The sequence below is a fragment of the Filicampus tigris genome, chromosome 21 (genome assembly GCF_054856515.1).
Source record: "Filicampus tigris isolate MCC_2025a chromosome 21, RoL_Ftig_1.0, whole genome shotgun sequence".
Classification (NCBI taxonomy): domain Eukaryota; kingdom Metazoa; phylum Chordata; class Actinopteri; order Syngnathiformes; family Syngnathidae; genus Filicampus; species Filicampus tigris.
In genome coordinates this window covers 615,001-632,676 of record NC_141237.1, presented here as the reverse complement: position 1 = coordinate 632,676, position 17,676 = coordinate 615,001, and the positions used below count along the sequence as shown (strand labels likewise).

The 17,676-nt window shown below is 42.8% G+C and overlaps 1 long non-coding RNA gene across 3 annotated transcripts in view; it reads left to right on the top strand.

Moving 5' to 3' along the window:
• Positions 1–551: 551 nt before the first annotated feature.
• The window catches only part of LOC147127035 (uncharacterized), a 19,162-nt gene continuing 2,037 nt past the window's right edge, over positions 552–17,676 (top strand). The window contains exons 1-4 of one of the 3 annotated variants that reach the window (XR_015084123.1): positions 552–593; positions 729–855; positions 4,740–4,814; positions 9,823–10,046. This is a non-coding gene — a long non-coding RNA (uncharacterized LOC147127035). Of the gene's footprint in view, positions 594–728; positions 856–4,739; positions 4,815–9,822; positions 10,066–17,676 lie in introns of those variants that run through there. The other 2 variants (XR_015084124.1, XR_015084122.1) reach the window with 2 other exon arrangements.

The window sequence follows — 17,676 nt, the reverse complement described above, 5'->3', positions numbered from 1 at the left end:
AAAAGCCTCACGTGGAGCTCAGCCGACACTTTCAAAGTGAACGTGCCCTCGCATCACTGCTGCACCATCGACAGTGGGGGAGTTTTCGCTAGGCAGAGTCCACGCAGGCTCCATCATAACTGCTCTGTTGTCCATTGAAGAACATCATCAACACGTTTGCTTTTATTCCAACATTTTATTTCCAGCTAGTTAGGTAGACACATTCAATTGCTCTGCTTCAATTTCCCGGAGGCGACTTGTTGCTAGGAATAATGCACGCAGGGCTGCATTGTAACTAGTGAAAAAAAGTACAGTATACTGTATTGGAACTTCGATACATGTATTGTACATACACGCGACGATGCTAGCCTCGCCCACTTGGCTTGCTTCTCCTGCCGAACTGGCAACAATTTTGTGGTTGACTCGGGCTGCAAGATTGTATGTACTGTATATAATGTAAAGTATTTCTTAATAAAAGGTGTTTTCCCTCCGAATAACTATTCACCGCAATCCGATTCCGAAAGCCGCGAAACGGTGACGCGACGTCTTCCGTCGGCAGGTCGGCGATGACCGAAGGCCGACCGAAGGACGATCGTCGCAAAAGTAGCAGCAATGTTCGTTATTTTATTTTATTTTTTATGTAGTAACTCAGAACATACAAACACAACAGCCGGGGGTGGCAAACATAGAGGCAAAGAAATGTATTACAGAAATATATATATATATATATCTCTATCTATCTATCATAGCGCGTGACGTCATCAGCAGGCGCGAAGGACGCCGATACGATCTGGACACTTGCGGAGCTTGATTGTGTCTGCCGTTAAACAACGCGAACAGGACTCCATTTGTCATGTTTTTGAAGACAAGGCGACGGTAAGAGCGGCCCACCGTGACGACGTTGTCATTGTAAGACGTGACTGATGTCGGCGGACATTTACATTTGTAAAGCTGCCCAATTCGTGCACAAATTGTTCATGGCGCCGAACCGTCGCACGGCCTGGCTGGCACAACACGATTCTTGTTGCGCGCACGCCGCTCTTCGTGTCGTGTCGTGTCGTCGTGCTCCTGGCCTGCCAACTCCTTTGGGCTTTTTCAGAACAAATGTCCACTTGACACGCAGGGTGGGAGTCACCATATTAATGCGACAAAAAGTCTGAAATGAACGCAGTAAAGCAAAATGGCGGCCTTCCGGTTGCTTTCCCGCATGGCGTTTTTGCGGGTCGCCTCATTGGAGGCATGTCGACCAAATGACATGTTCTTGTGCGAAAGTGGCCAAAATGGTCCTGAAAGAGCCACATGTAATCAAATTGCTGGCCTCGGTGGGTTCTTGTGTCCGCTCACGGTGGGTGGGCTCGGCCAGCGCACGTTTTGTTTGGATGTGTCACTGGCTGGAGGGGTCTGAAATGGCAGCTTCAAACTCGGGCGTGCTTTGAAAGCGTGATCCGCGGTGCCGTGATTGGTGCAAACTCAGTTCAGCAACGTCAATCTATCGGGACGTTGTTACAGCAGCTTTTACGGGGGAACATTTGCTGACGCGCCCCCCCCCCCCCCCCCCCCCAAAAAAAAAAGACTTTGAACTGAGCCGTGTTTTCCCTCCTTGTTTGGCACTGTCTCCCATTTTCGGGGAATCTTTCAAAGCGTCTTCCAGATGTGCCTTTGCGTGTGACTTTGCTGTCCGGAATGGATGACGCAGCCGCCCCAATGGTCTTTCTCGCTCTCTGAGGACGTCGTGGTCGACACGAGCGTGACGTTTCATTCCTTTGGCCGCGGTTGCGCCGCTGCAGAGAAATTTGGGCCATTGATGGAAGCGCGCGCGCGCGTCACTCGTTTCAGTCATCGGGTTCATCGGAAGTAAAGCCCGACGGCACGCTTGTTATCCAACAGCGTAAGGCGCTCGGCTCAGAGACGCCATCGGCTGACCGCCGGCCTTTTTTTTTTTTTTTTTGTTAAACCAGGATGCGTTCATATTATCTGTCACACCGACCGAGTTCAGTCCGAATTCGATCGTTTGGCTTGTTGCGGTCGCTAAGCTGAGAATGTCCAGACGTACTTTGGGCCATTTTGGGAGAAGTTTTTGCGCTGGTCGCGCTTGCCGCTTGCCGTTCTTCTGTCGGCTGGTGAGACGGCGCGTCGTTGTCTTTTTTTTTGGTTTGTTTTGCGGGCGGCGCGCTCAGGCGCTTTAATCTCTTTGGTCCGCGGCCAAGTGTAAATGCGCACACGGCCTCTTTTCACGCCGCGTCAGCACTGTTGCCTCCCCCCGGCCCCTGAGGGAGCGTCACTTTGGGAACCTTCGTCCGCACGTCACGTCAAACAAAGCGTGGAAATATGTCAAAAATGGATGAATCGCCGATTGGCAAGAGCCCGCCTAATCGTTGCTCTCTGCTCACCTTGCGCACCACCGCCCGCACTCTCTGTTCCAACGTTTTATTTTATTTTTGTAACTCTCGGTCCCCGGGGTCTGCGCTACTTCTGGTTCGTTGAGGCCGTGGCCGATTTGAAGTTAAACGAAGTTCGAAAAGGCTGAAATGATTCATTTTGCTATTGCCGGGGGTTAGGGACCAATCGCCGCTTGAAAAATGTTGCTCATTTTGTGCCTCGCTGGGGGATCCAGCAGGAAATGTTCTTGTCATAAAAGCCCAATTGGACCCAAATGAGTACAAAGGCGAAAAAAAAAAAAAAATAAAATGAGGCGGAAACATGGATTGAAAAAAAATCTTTGGCAAGACATCAGCACTGGGCAATTGTGGCTTATTGCCAGTCAATTGTTTAGAATCTTTGATTTTGCCTTTGGTGTCACAAAGTGTTTGGGAAAATCGGGTTCGCCGGCGGACTCGATTCCCGGCCCGCGCTGACATTTTGGCTTCCACGAGTGCGGCGGCCGGCGCCGTTGAAGGGCCGCCGTTGTTTGGCTCCTTCCGGAGCCGCACCTGTCCAAGGCCGCCGCGCGCGTCTTGGCCGCGGCGAATTTACAACCCTCAGCTGGAGGGGCGAGCTTTCGCCGGCCCCGCCTCTCACGGCAGCTGGCACCACTTGACTGGCTCCTTGTGGGAAAGAGCCACGCCGGCCAGGCTTTCTTTCGCCACCTTCCCCCCCCTTGACACGGCGCCAGCTGTCACTTTCCATCGCCTCCCGAGAAAAGCGAGTACGCTGGCGTGGCCCGGCGGCCTCCTCCTTCCCGCCACTCAAAAGGAGGCGCGGGAAGAGGCCTTCTCCAAAAGGTTGCCTTTGCATCAGGCTGCCGCTGCGCGTCCGCAAAACGGGAGCAGCCGGCAGAGGTGGCAAAGGGTCTCAGCCGCCGCCACGGCGTAGCGGCTCGCACCGCTTGCCATTGTGGGCCGCCTAGCCGGCAGTCTTGTTGGTCTGCCGGCAGCTGTGTGAAATTCACGTGGCCCATGAGCTCCGGTGGAGGTCGCGACCTTGGAGCCAGGCGGCGCCAAGTGACCGGCTTGCCCTGCCGCTTCCGCACCGGATGGGCCGAACCCCCCGCCCCCCATGACCACGTTTTGCCGAGAGCGTATCAACGCACGCACGCACGCGCGGCCGGCCCCGCGTCCGCTTTGTCACGCGGCGCAGCCGGTTGTCGTCCTCTGCGCCGGCCGATGGAAATCGCTCCGGTTAGGACCGAGCGTCCCGCCAACCCTCGCCCAAGATTATGGCCGAGTTGAGGGGGTTCCAGTGCGAGCCGCCTAAAATGTTGCGCAGGTTAGAATAAAACTCATTGAAACATTTATTGAGTAATTGAAGACTGATTGTGGCATTGTAATCGACGACAACTTTGATAATCGATAAATGGTTCCTTCCAACTGAGCGTCTGTCATCTGTAAATAGCCACCCTGACAGCTGACCGATTACCTCTGCGTCAGCGTCCACAATCAACAAAAGCACAATCAACGTTTTTGCACGTTGTCCGATGGACGTTGCGGCCAAACGCGGAAATTGAATCCTCGTCAATTTCCATTCGCACAATTGCGATCGTTCGGATCGCAGTCCGTTGCAGCCCAAAGTCGTGGCAAATCCCTTCGGTGGCGTTTTTGCGCGGCCGCCGGATGACAACCTGCAGAAAGTTGCAAATGTGAAGTTAGCGCGCCACGTAGCACGATGAGGACGCGAGCCGCATAGTTGGACTGCCGCCGTTCGCCGCTTCCGATCCCCCCCCAAAAAAAGTGTCCCCGTCATAGTATCGGCGCGGGGCCGGCGGGCCGGCCGGCTCGTCCGAGGTCACGTGAGCGATGCGTCGTGGGCACGCTCGCCAGCTGGTTGGACTTGTTAGCGGCCCCCTCCCCCCGACAGTCATATCGTTTAACAGCCCCGCCCGTCGTCACGCGCGGCCCATCCGAGCCGGCGACGCTTGAAATGAGTCATCTGGTAACGGGATCCAAATCTGCCTCCTCGACCGCTTTGCATGCACGCGCCTGTTTGGGGGTGTCAAATTCATCCATTTATGACCACCGCTTTAATCAACAGCAACAGCGCGATTACAACTCATCGATTATCAAATGAATCGCCAACTCTTGTAGCGACGGAGTAACGATTTGGAGCCAACTGGAAACAGTCCACATGTTTCAGGCCCTCACCACTCCTTCTTGTCTGACGTCTGTCGTTGGCCTTTGAGAAACGGTCGCGCGTGACGAGAAGCCATTCGGCAGTCAAAAGAGGCCCGCAGCGGCACACGTGACGAGCGCCACGGCGGGTGACGCTGTGAAAGTGGCGTCAAATCAAGCCTTTTTTTTCTTTTTCCCCCCTCTCTCTGCTTTCAGGTTCGGGGGCGACTGGATGCAAAGCGGCGGCGAGGGGTTTTCACCGCCGCCGTCGTCACGGAACTCTGGCTCGGCGTAAGCTGCCTGTTTCCTTTTTTCACTTTTCTCGAAATAGTCGCCACTTCCCCCTTTCTCGGAGCCGAGCCGCCGGCACCCCGAATTGGCCCCGCGCCGCGGGCGCTTTGCGGTTTGCACGTGTTACAACTGTCACGCTGCGCTTGTTAAAGGGGCGGGGCCAACAAACGAGCAAGTGTCGACGGCTGCTCCGCTTTGGCAGCCTCTTGACCAATGCGCAAAATCCGCCGCGCAGCTCCAAACGGAGACAATGGCAATTGTTTTACTTTGAGTTCGACAAAGTCCGGCTGATCGCTTCGTCGTCCCAAAGCGACCTGCGGCTTGTGAGCAAAGTCTGGCGTTGCCTTCGGGGCCCATCCCAAAGAGCAGCAGAGTTTTGAGCGCAGCCCGACTCGGCCGCAAAGGGCTGCAAATGCGTCGCCCCCGTTTGAAAAGATGTTTTAAACAAATGTCTCCAATTTTCCCTCGGGTGAGCCGCCGTTGGTTTTTGTTTTTTTCTTTCTCCCTCACGCCGTTCAGCTCATACTGATAAACGTGGCAAAAAAGAGTGTCTTTTTCTTTTGTTTGAAATTGCAAACTTGGGTTCATTTTCGTGCGGCGAGCAAAAAAGCCAAGGTGATGCGCTCAAGCGTGCGACTTGACAGCGGGAAGTGCCCGGAGGAAACGCGCGCCCCTCTTGGCCGTCCGTTTGCTGGCCTCGCTGCCGACTTTGCGTCCGCCCGACCTCCCCCGAGGCTTCGTTCGCAAATGCGCCGCCTTGAAATGTCAACTTGCAAGCGCTTCCCGAAGGACTCGCCGCCGGCCGCCGCTTGGCCGGCTTGCGTGAAGACAAAGCGTCAGCCGATGATGGTCTTTTCTTTTGGATCGGCCAAAGGTGGCTAGCGTCTCGCCAATGTTGCCGCGGTGGCAAGGCGTCCTCCCGGAACGACGCTTGTCACGTCTTGGGCAAATTCAAACGTCAGCTTCCTCTTTGCGCGCTGCCGGAGGTGCGAGATAGCGCCCGGTTCTCTTGGTTGGCTGACCCCCAGAAAACCAAAGGAAGGAGGCGGTGCCGGCCGGCCGGCGTTGAAGCTGAGACGTGGCCAAACGTTTGCAAGCGGCTCGCTTCGACCGCCTTTTCTTGCCTCGGTCTTCCCTTTTTGGTCTTCTTGTTGCTGTTTTCCTCGAGCGTGGTCACCTTCCAAATTTCGCTCATCTTCTTCTTCTCCGTCCTTCCTTCCTCGGTCTTGATCCTGGCCATCTTCGCGCTTGTCCTTCTTTGCCCGCTTGGTCTCGGTCTTGCTCTTTTCCGCCGGCTTCTGGCTCATCGTCGTCTGTCCTTCATCGACGTAAACGTTGCTTTCTTTTTTTTTTCTAAGTCCTTCTCCATCAATGTCTTCTCGTTGGCCTCTGTCCGGCGTCTTTGTCTACGTCGGCCTCTCGGTCCTTCTCTGTTTTTATTTACTTATTTTTGAACTCAATTGCCTTTTTCCTCTCTTCATCTTTGTCGCGCGTTTTCTGCGTCTTGTCGTCGGCCCACCCGCCGAGTGGTTCAAAGGTCATCAGGAAGTGCCCCCGTCCACAGAAAAACTGCGAGCGTCATCTGATAAGTAAGAAGGCGGTACAACCCCCCCACCCCCGCGGACATCCACCAGCCAGGTTTAGTCATTAACAAGCGAGCGGTGTCAAGCTCCCTCGAAGCTCGTTGGGGGCGGGGCCAAACGGCATCGTTAGACCTTTTTTACATTTGCCCTTTGATGCCTGTCAACTGACCCCCCCCGGGTCACTAAAGGTGCAATTTCAATTGCGATAGAAGCTGAACGCGCGGCGCTCATCTCTTCATTGTCTCGGGCTCCGACGAGGTTTGTCGTCACGTGCGTGGGCGCGGCCTTTATCCGCAAATGCTTCTTGTAGGCGTTGAGTCACCTCAAGAGTGGGAAAGTCTTGCGCATTTACATCACAACATCCACCTGCGAAGACTTGAAAGGCTGCCGTGATGACAAAGGGGAAAGCACAGAGTCAGATTGAGAGAGGACATTTGCATCGATCAAATAAGAATAAGAATAAGAAGGCCTTTATTGATCCCACAGTGGGGAAATTTTCAGCGTTACAGCAGCAAAGATGACAGAAGTCAAATGCCATCAAAAGTCCCTCTGAGGAGCCCCTTTGGTCTGGATGACTCGTTTCCAAACACACGCCTGAAGGGCAAATATTTTGGGCCGACTTCCAGCAGCCAATGTGCCAATTGTCTTTTTTTTTTTCCCTTCTTCTTCTTCTTCTCCTTCTTCTTCTCCTTCTTCTTCTTGGACGTCGCGGGGCGGTACTGCGGCACTTTTGAAAGGACGACCGCAACGCGCAACGCGTCTTCACATTTCATTTGTGTTGAAATGATGCTGTTACTTGCTGAGTCAACGCTTGTTCAACATTCAGGAAATTTGATTCCAGTTGTTGTGACCCTGTTGTTGTTTTTTTGGGGGCGGTGGGCCGGATTGGCGGCTGGCCGCAGCTCAGCTCTTGGCCGGGTCACATTGGGACGGTGTCAACAAACTCAAAGTCGTCAAAGTCGCTAATCCAAGTGGAAGTCGAAGCAGATCACCAAAGTCTGTTGGAAACCAAATGACAAATTGAGAGAGCAAAGTCGTAATGAGATCCAAAGTCTGCGTCAGCCGCCGGCTGCAAACGCGGCTCCCCAATCAACTTGAGGTGACAAATTCTACAAAGCAACCGGACGTGCTTGTCAGAGTGATGTCATCGTGCGAAGACCCGCCTCCCAGGCACAAGCGCTCCCTTTTTTATTGACCCCCCACTCCCCTCAAAAAACAAGCTAGGAGAGTTCAAGTTATTTTTTGCACTTGCAGCTCACATCCTACTTTCACTTTTTATTCGGCGTGCCATCAATCAGTCAGTCAGGAATTGGGGCGCCGCCCCCCCCCCCCACCTCAGACGGAGACCCGCAGCTGTTGCCCCCCCTCCCCACGCACTCGCACTGGTCCGTCCCTGTGCAAAATGGTGGCAGCTTCCCAAAATGCGCTTGAGGGTTGGGCGCTGGCGAGCCGGGAACGGCGCCGGCCCGATGGCCCGCCGCCTCAGCTGTTGCGGCCAGCCACGCCTCCTTTTTTGGCTCCACGCTGAAGCTCGGACGCGCAGCCGCCGGCTACTGGACGCGCGCAAGCGCCATCCACTTGAACTGCTTCTCGGAAGTCCAAACGCTGGCGTTCCCACCGTTGAAAGGAATGGAAATGCAACAAATTTGTTCCAGGGACAAAAAGAGCTTTTCTCTCTTGGAAACTTGGGATGACAGGGCCCTCTGGTGCACTGCAACGCCGGCATGAACGCTCAATTTGACACTTTCAGTGGCAGGAGGACCGTGTGGAAAAGAAGTTTGGACTTTTGTTGAAAATGAACGCTGCGTTGACTGAAGTCAGCGCGGACGCACCAAATGTCGGCAAGCAAGCGGGCAACGGATTGCGCAGGTGCAACTAATCAAAGGGCCGCCTCACGTGTTTGCCGTGTTATCGACGCGCCGGGCCCCTCACGCGACCTTTGACCCGGCGAGGGCGGAGTCCCGGCAGCGGGTCGGCGGCGCGCCGAGTTGGACGCGGTTAATGTTTAATGTCCGTTTGGTGCGTGCGCACGAGCGGCTGCGTGGCGCTTCTCTTGCCATCGGCACAAGTTTGCATGGTGGGAGAGAAAAATAAATGAGAGAGATTTTGGTTTGAGGAATGACTCATATTTTTATTGTCTTAGTTAAAAAACAAAAAAAAAGCCATCAACTTCCCCAAAAAGCTTGGACGTTTCTGAGAACAAAAAGTCTTCGTAGCTTTTCTTGAGATGGACATTTTTTTTTTCCTTCAAGAAAAATAGAACTAAATGGTCGTTTTTCAAAGGTTCGTATTTGCAAGGACGCACGAGAAAAAGAAGCAAGTCTCTTCTTGAAGAGAACGTCCTCAAAGGCCCTCTCTTTGAGGCGGAAAGCCTTCGAGTGTGTGTGCGGGTGTGTGTGTGTGAGTGAGTGAGTGTGTGAGAGCACGTCAAGGCAGTGAATGAGCTTGGGCTTGCGGAAGTTTCCCGACCTTGTTGTTTAGCCTCCGTTGGGGTCGGACTGCCCCGCGCCCAGCCGGCCCCTAGAAAGCGTTGCCCCCACGTGCCGCCTCTGCGTCAGGCCAGCGGGCCACCTAGCGTTTGGGAATGCCCACACTTACAAAACAACCAAAGTCGTCTGTTTTCATTACAAGTTGGATGCTTTCATGAAAGAAACATTTCTGTTTGGTCCGGCCAGCCGGGAGGGCGCGCTCTTTCCGGCGTACCCCTGAAGCGGCCCACTCTGAGGGATGCAGTCAAAAGCACGTGGCACACGTTGAGCCGACCCCTGACCTAAGGCCTTGCCGTCCGCCTGAGCAAAAAATGGCCCGGCCGGCGCCGCCGCTTTCCCCCGGAATGGGCATTTGCCCCGCCGAGCGGCCGCCTTTCCTGTGTGGGCGATCTTTGGGGAGGTGTGCAAAAGGTCGCCTTGCGCTTTGGTGCCGGAGAGGAGCGGGAGCGCGCCGGAGAGGAGCGGGAGCGCGCCGGCGCTTCCCTTGCACTGCGGCCGGCTGCATTCAATTTGCCCTTTGCGTAGAACGGCTAACATCGCAGAGAAAGTAGGCGAGGTGTTCTTGCGAAGCCCAATCCGATTGGCAGGACGCATTCCCGAAAGCAACTTTTCTCTTGAACTCCAAAAATGTGACGCGCTGCGGCGCCAAAGTGAGAGTACGCACAAAAAGTACTCGGTTATTGTCCAAGCCGGCACGATCCGGTGTGCGCCGTCCCGCGAGGGCCTTTTTTTCCCCCCCCCCCCTTTTTTTGCGGCGGCATGTTATCAGGCCCGACGAGTCAGGGCCACACGTGCTGCCTCCTGACACTGACCGCGGGTCATTGAAATGTAAACACGGCACACACCAAAGCGAAAGGGCTCCAAGAGTGGCAAATATTTGGCAGAGAGAGTTTTTCTTTAATGCATTTTTTTTCTCCGTTTCTCTTCCCTGATGAGGTGAGGCTTCCTGCTGTGTTTACGGCCAACCAGGCGGACGCAAGAAAGGAAGGACGGACGGACGGACGGACGGACGGACAGAGGTCGGCGGTGTGAGGGCGAGCCCCGGTTGCAGGCGGCAAATAAAGAAGGCGGTGATCTGCTGTCCTGGAAAATTGGACGGCAGAGGTCAGCGCGACATCTGCTGCTGCTGCTGCAGACCGCAGCTCGCGTGTGAAATAAAGGTTGTTTGCCCTTATAGAAGATCTAGAAAAAAAAGTTATGGGCTCTAATTTCTAGAAAAAAATGTTTTTGCTCTTATAGAAGATCTAGAAAAAAAAGTTTTGGGCTCTAAGTTCTAGAAAAAAAAGGTTTTGGGCTCTAAGTTCTAGAAAGAAACTTTTTTGCTCTTATAGAAGATCTAGAAAAAAAATGTTTGGGCTCTAATTTCTAGAAAAAATTTTTTTTGCTCTTATAGAAGATCTAGAAAAAAGTTTTGGGCTCTAAGTTCTAGAAAAAAAAGGTTTTGGGCTCTAAGTTCTAGAAAGAAACTTTTTTGCTCTTATAGAAGATCTAGAAAAAAAATGTTTGGGCTCTAATTTCTAGAATAAAACTTTTTTGCTCTTATAGAAGATCTAGATAAAAGAGTTTTGGGCTCTAATTTCTAGAAAAAAACTTTTTGCTCCTATAGAAGATCTAGAAAAAAGTTTTGGGCTCTAATTTCTAGAAAAAAACTTTTTTGCTCTTATAGAAGATCTAGAAAAAAGTTTTGGGCTCTAATTTCTAGAATAAAAAGTTTTTTGCTCTTATAGAAGATCTAGAAAAAAAAGTTTTGAGCTCTAATTTCTAGAAAAAAACGTTTTGCTCTTATAGGAGATCTAGATAAAAAGTTGTTTGCTCTTATAGTAGATCTAGAAAAAAAAGTTTTGGGCTCTAATTTCTAGAAAAAAAGTTTTGGGCTCTACTTTCTAGAAAAAAAAACGTTTTGGGCTCTAATATCTAGAAAAAAAACACTTTTTTGCTCTTATTGAAGATCCAGAAAAAAAGTTTTTTGCTCTCATTGAAGACCTAGGAAAATAGTTTTGGGCTCTAATATCTAGAAAGAAAAACACTTTTTAACTCTTAAAGAAGATCTAGAAAAAATAAGTTTTGGGCTCTAATTTCTAGAAAAAAACACTTTTGCTCTTATAGAAAATCTAGAAAAAAACCGTTTTGCTCTTATAGAAGATCTAGAAAAATTTTTTTTTTGCTCTTATTGAAGATCTAGAAAAATAGTTTTGGGCTCTAATTTCTAGAAAAAAACATTTTTTTTGCTCTTATAAGAAGATCTAGAAAAAAAGTTTTTTGCTCTTATTGAAGATCCAGAAAAATAGTTTTGGGCTCTAATTTCTAGAAAAAAAAACTTTTTTGCTCTTTTAAGAAGATCTAGAAAAAAAGTTTTTTGCTCTTACTGAAGATCTAGAAAAATAGTTTTGGGCTCTAATATCTAGAAAAAAAACCTTTCGCTCTTAAAGTAGATCTAGAAAAAAAGTTTTGGGCTCTAATTTCTAGAAAAAAAACCTTTTTGCTCTTATAAAAGATCTAGAAAAAACCTTTTTTTTGCGCTTATTGAAGATCTAGAAAAATAGTTTTGGGGTCTAATATCTAGAAAAAAAAAAACACATTTTCGCTCTTAAAGGAGATCTAGAAAAAAAAGTTTTGGGCTCTTAATTTCTAGAAAAAAAACACTTTTTTGCTCTTAAAGAAGATCTAGAAAAAAAGTTTTGGGCTCTAATTTTTAGAAAAAAAAAACACTTTTAAGCTCTTATAGAAGATCTAGAAAAAAAATTTTGGGCTCTAATTTTTAGAAAAAAAAAACACTTAAGCTCTTATAGAAGATCTAGAAAAAAAAATTTGGGCTCTAATTTTTAGAAAAAAACCCCACTTTTTCGCTCTTATAGAAGATCTAGAAAAAAAAGTTTTGGGCTCTAATTTTTAGAAAAAAAAACCCCACTTTTTTTGCTCTTATAGAAGATCTAGAAAAAAGTTTTTTGCTCTTATAGAAGATCCAGAAAAATAGTTTTGGACTCTAATATCTAGAAAAAAAACACTTTTTGCTCTTTAAAAAAGATCTAGAAAAAAAGGTTATTTGCTCTTATTGAAGATCTAGAAAAATAGTTTTGGGCTCTAATATCTAGAAAAAAAACACTTTTTCGCTCTTAAAGAAGATCTTGAAAAAAAGGTTTTTTACGCTTATTGAAGATCTAGAAAAGTAGTTTTGGGCTCTAATATTTAGAAAAAAAACACTTTCGCTCTCAAAGAAGATCTAGAAAAAAAGTTTTGGGCTCTAATTTCTAGAAAAAAAACACTTTTTGGCTCTTAAAGAAGATCTAGAAAATAAGTTTTTTGCACTTATTGAAGATCTAGAAAAATAGTTTTGGGCTCTAATATCTAGAAAAAAACCCACTTTTTCGCTCTTAAAGGAGATCTAAAAAAAAAGTTTTTTGCGCTTATTGAAGCTTTAGAAAAATAGTTTTGGGCTCTAATATCTAGAAAAAAAACACTTTCACTCTTAAAGAGGATCTAGAAAAAAAAGTTTTGGGCTCTAATTTCTAGAAAAAAATCACTTTTTTTGCTCTTAAAAGATCTAGAAAAAAAGTTTTTTGCGCTTATTGAAGATTTAGAAAAATAGTTTTGGGCTCTAATATCTAGAAAAAAAACACTTTTTCACTCTTAAAGAAGATCTAGAAAAAAAAGTTTTGGGCTCTAATTTCTAGAAAAAAATCACTTTTTTGCTCTTAAAGAAGATCTAGAAAAAAAAGTTTTGGGCTCTAATTTCTAGAAAAAAATCACTTTTTTGCTCTTAAAGAAGATCTAGAAAAAAAAGTTTTTTGCGCTTATTGAAGATTTAGAAAAATAGTTTTGGGCTCTAATATCTAGAAAAAAACCACTTTTTCGCTCTTAAAGAGGATCTAGAAAAAAAAGTTTTGGGCTCTAATTTCTAGAAAAAAAACCAATTTTTCGCTCTTATAGAAGATCTAGAAAAAATTTTTTTGCTCTTATAGAAGATCTAGTAAAATAGTTTTGGACTCTAATATCTAGAAAAGAAACACTTTTTTGCTCTTTAAAAAGATCTAGAAAAAAGTTTTTTTGCGCTTATTGAAGATCTACAAAAATAGTTTTGGGCTCTAATATCTAGAAAAAAAACACTTTTTCGCTCTTAAAGAAGATCTAGAAAAAAAAGTTTTGGGCTCTAATTTCTAGAAAAAAAACTTTTGCTCTTATAGAAGATCTAGAAAACAAATGTTTTGGGCTCTAATTTCTAGAAAACATTTTTTTTGCTCTTATAGAAGATCTAGAAAAAAGTTTTGGGCTCTAATTTCTAGAAAAAAACTTTTTGCTCCTATAGAAGATCTAGAAAAAAGTTTTGGGCTCTAATTTCTAGAAAAAATACTTTTTTGCTCTTATAGAAGATTTAGAAAAAAGTTTTGGGCTCTAATTTCTAGAGAAAAACTTTTTTGCTCTTATAGAAGATCTAGAAAAAAGTTTTGGGCTCTAATTTCTAGAATAAAAAGTTTTTTGCTCTTATAGAAGATCTAGAAAAAAAAGTTTTGAGCTCTAATTTCTAGAAAAAAACGTTTTGCTCTTATAGGAGATCTAGATAAAAAGTTGTTTGCTCTTATAGTAGATCTAGGAAAATAGTTTTGGGCTCTAATATCTAGAAAGAAAAACACTTTTTCACTCTTAAAGAAGATCTAGAAAAAATAAGTTTTGGGCTCTAATTTCTAGAAAAAAACACTTTTGCTCTTATAGAAAATCTAGAAAAAAAACTTTTGCTCTTATAGAAGATCCAGAAAAAATTTTTTTTTGCTCTCATTGAAGATCTAGAAAAATAGTTTTGGGCTCTAATTTCTAGAAAAAAAAAACTTTTTTGCTCTTATAAGAAGATCTAGAAAAAAAGGTTTTTTTGCTCTTATTGAAGATCCAGAAAAATAGTTTTGGGCTCTAATTTCTAGAAAAAAAACACTTTTTTGCTCTTTTAAGAAGATCTAGAAAAAAAGTTTTTTGCTCTTACTGAAGATCTAGAAAAATAGTTTTGGGCTCTAATATCTAGAAAAAAACACTTTCGCTCTTAAAGTAGATCTAGAAAAAAAGTTTTGGGCTCTAATTTCTAGAAAAAAAACACTTCTTTGCTCTTATAGAAGATCTAGAAAAAAAGTATTTTTGCGCTTATTGAAGATCTAGAAAAATAGTTTTGGGCTCTAATATCTGGAAAAAAAACACATTTTCGCTCTTGAAGAAGATCTAGAAAAAAAAGTTTTGGGCTCTAATTTCTAGAAAAAAAACACTTTTTGGCTCTTAAAGAAGATCTAGAAAAAAAGTATTTTTGCGCTTATTGAAGATCTAGAAAAATAGTATTGGGCTCTAATATCTAGAAAAAAAAAACTTTTTCGCTCTTAAAGAAGATCTAGAAAAAAAAGTGTTGGTCTCTAATTTCTAGAAAAAAAACTTTTTTGCTCTTAAAGAAGATCTAGAAAAAAAGTTTTGGGCTCTAATTTTTAGAAAAAAAAACACTGTTTCGCTCTTATAGAAGATCTAGAAAAAAAATTTTGGGCTCTAATTTTTAGAAAAAAAAACCACTTTTTCGCTCTTATAGAAGATCTAGAAAAAAGTTTTTTGCTCTTATAGAAGATCCAGAAAAATAGTTTTGGACTCTAATATCTAGAAAAAAAACACTTTTTGCTCTTTAAAAAAGATCTAGAAAAAAAGTTTTTTTTGCTCTTATTGAAGATCTAGAAAAATAGTTTTGGGCTCTAATATCTAGAAAAAAAACACTTTTTCGCTCTTAAAGAAGATCTAGAAAAAAAGGTTTTTTACGCTTATTGAAGATCTAGAAAAGTAGTTTTGGGCTCTAATATTTAGAAAAAAAACACTTTCGCTCTCAAAGAAGATCTAGAAAAAAAAGTTTTGGGCTCTAATTTTTAGAAAAAAAAAACACTTTTTTGCTCTTATAGAAGATCTAGAAAAAAAAGTGTTGGGCTCTAATTTCTAGAAAAAAAACATTTTTTTGCTCTTAAAGAAGATCTAGAAAAAAAGTATTTTTGCGCTTATTGAAGATCTAGAAAAATAGTTTTGGGCTCTAATATCTGGAAAAAAAACACTTTTTCGCTCTTGAAGAAGATCTAGAAAAAAAAGTTTTGGGCTCTAATTTCAAGAAAAAAAACACTTTTTGGCTCTTAAAGAAGATCTAGAAAAAAAGTATTTTTGCGCTTATTGAAGATCTAGAAAAATAGTTTTGGGCTCTAATTTCTAGAAAAAAAACCCTTTTTCGCTCTTAAAGAAGATCTAGAAAAAAAAGTGTTGGGCTCTAATATCTAGGAAAAAAACTTTTTTGCTCTTAAAGAAGATCTAGAAAAAAAGTTTTGGGCTCTAATTTTTAGAAAAAAAAAACACTTTTTCGCTCTTATAGAAGATCTAGAAAAAAAATTTTGGGCTCTAATTTTTAGAAAAAAACCCCACTTTTTCGCTCTTATAGAAGATCTAGAAAAAAGTTTTTTGCTCTTATTGAAGATCTAGAAAAATAGTTTTGGGCTCTAATATCTAGAAAAAAAAGTTTTGGGCTCTAATTTCTAGAAAAAAAACACTTTTTGGCTCTTAAAGAAGATCTAGAAAAAAAAGTTTTTTTGCTCTTATTGAAGATCCAGAAAAATAGTTTTGGGCTCTAATTTCTAGAAAAAAAAACTTTTTTGCTCTTTTAAGAAAATCTAGAAAAAAACCTTTTTTGCTCTTATAGAAAATCTAGAATAATAGTTTTGGGCTCTAATATCTAGAAAAAAAACCACTTTTTCGCTCTTAAAGGAGATCTAGAAAAAAAAGTTTTGGGCTCTAATTTCTAGAAAAAAAAACTTGCTCTTAGAGAAGATCTAGAAAAAAACTTTTTTTGCTCTAATAGAAGATCTAGAAAAATAGTTTTGGGCTCTAATTTCTAGAAAAAAAACACTTTTTCGCTCTTATAGAAGCTCTAGAAAAAAAGGTTTTGGGCTCTAATATCTAGAAAAAAACACTGTTTTACTCTTTTAAGAAGATCTAGAAAAATAGTTTTGGGCTCTAATATCTATGAAAAAAAACACTTTCGCTCTTAAAGATGTAGAAAAAAAAGTCTTGGGCTCTAATTTCTAGAAAAAAAACACTTTTTCGCTCTTATAGAAGATCTAGAAAAAAAGGTTTTGGGCTCTAATATTTAGAAAAAAACACTTTTTTACTCTTTTAAGAAGATCTAGAAAAATAGTTTTGGGCTCTAATATCTAGGAAAAAAACTTTTTTGCTCTTAAAGAAGATCTAGAAAAAAAGTTTTGGGCTCTAATTTTTAGAAAAAAAAAACACTTTTTCGCTCTTATAGAAGATCTCGAAAAAAAATTTTGGGCTCTAATTTTTAGAAAAAACCCCCACTTTTTCGCTCTTATAGAAGATCTAGAAAAAAGTTTTTTGCTCTTATAGAAGATCCAGAAAAATAGTTTTGGACTCTAATATCTAGAAAAAAAACACTTTTTGATCTTTAAAAAAGATCTAGAAAAAATAGTTTTTTTCCTCTTATTGAAGCTCTAGAAAAAAAGTTTTGGGCTCTAATATCTAGAAAAAAACACTTTTTTGCTCTTTTAAGAAGATCTAGAAAAATAGTTTTGGGCTCTAATATCTAGAAAAAAACACTTTTTCGCTCTTAAAGAAGATCTAGAAAAAAAGTTTTTTGCTCTTATTGAAGATCTAGAAAAATAGTTTTGGGCTCTAATATCTAGAAAAAAAAACTATTTCGCTCTTAAAGGAGATCTAGAAAAAAAAGTTTTGGGCTCTAATTTCTAGAAAAAAAACACTTTTTCGCTCTTAAAGGAGATCTAGAAAAAAAGTTTTTTGCTCTTATTGAAGATCTAGAAAAATAGTTTTGGGCTCTAATATCTAGAAAAAAAACCACTTTTTCGCTCTTAAAGGAGATCTAGAAAAAAAAGTTTTGGGCTCTAATTTCTAGAAAAAAATAACACTTTTTTGCTAAAAAAACACTTTTTTGCTCTTAAAGAAGATCTAGAAAAATAGTTTTGGGCTCTAATATCTAGAAAAAAAACACTTTTGCGCTCTTAGAGGAGATTTAGAAAAAAAAGTTTTGGGCTCTAATTTCTAGAAAAAACAACTTTTGCTCTTATAGAAGATCTAGAAAAAATAGTTTTTTTCCTCTTAGTGAAGCTCTAGAAAAAAAGTTTTGGGCTCTAATATCTAGAAAAAAAACTTTTTTACTCTTTTAAGAAGATCTAGAAAAAAAGTTTTGGGCTCTAATATCTAGAAAAAAAAACACTTTTTCGCTCTTAAAGAAGATCTAGAAAAAAAAGTTTTGGGCTCTTGGATCTTTGCTCTTATAGAAGATCTAGAAAAAACACTTTTTTGCTCTTATAGAAGATCCAGAAAAATAGTTTTGGGCTCTAATATCTAGAAAAAAAACACTTTTTCGCTCTTAAAGGAGATCTAGAAAAAAAAGTTTTGGGCTCTAATTTCTAGAAAAAAAACACTTTTTCGCTCTTATAGAAGATCTAGAAAAAAAGGTTTTGGGCTCTAATTTCTAGAAAAAAAACACTTTTGCTCTTATAGAAGATCTAGAAAAAATAGTTTTTTTCCTCTCATTGAAGCTCTAGAAAAAAAGTTTTGGGCTCTAATATCTAGAAAAAAAAACTTTTTTGCTCTTTTAAGAAGATCTAGAAAAATAGTTTTGGGCTCTAATATCTAGGAAAAAAAACACTTTTTCGCTCTTAAAGAAGATTTAGAAAAAAAAGTTTTGGGCTCTAATTTCTAGAAAAAAAACACTTTTTGGCTCTTTTAAGAAGATCTAGAAAAAAATGTTTTTGCTCTTATTGA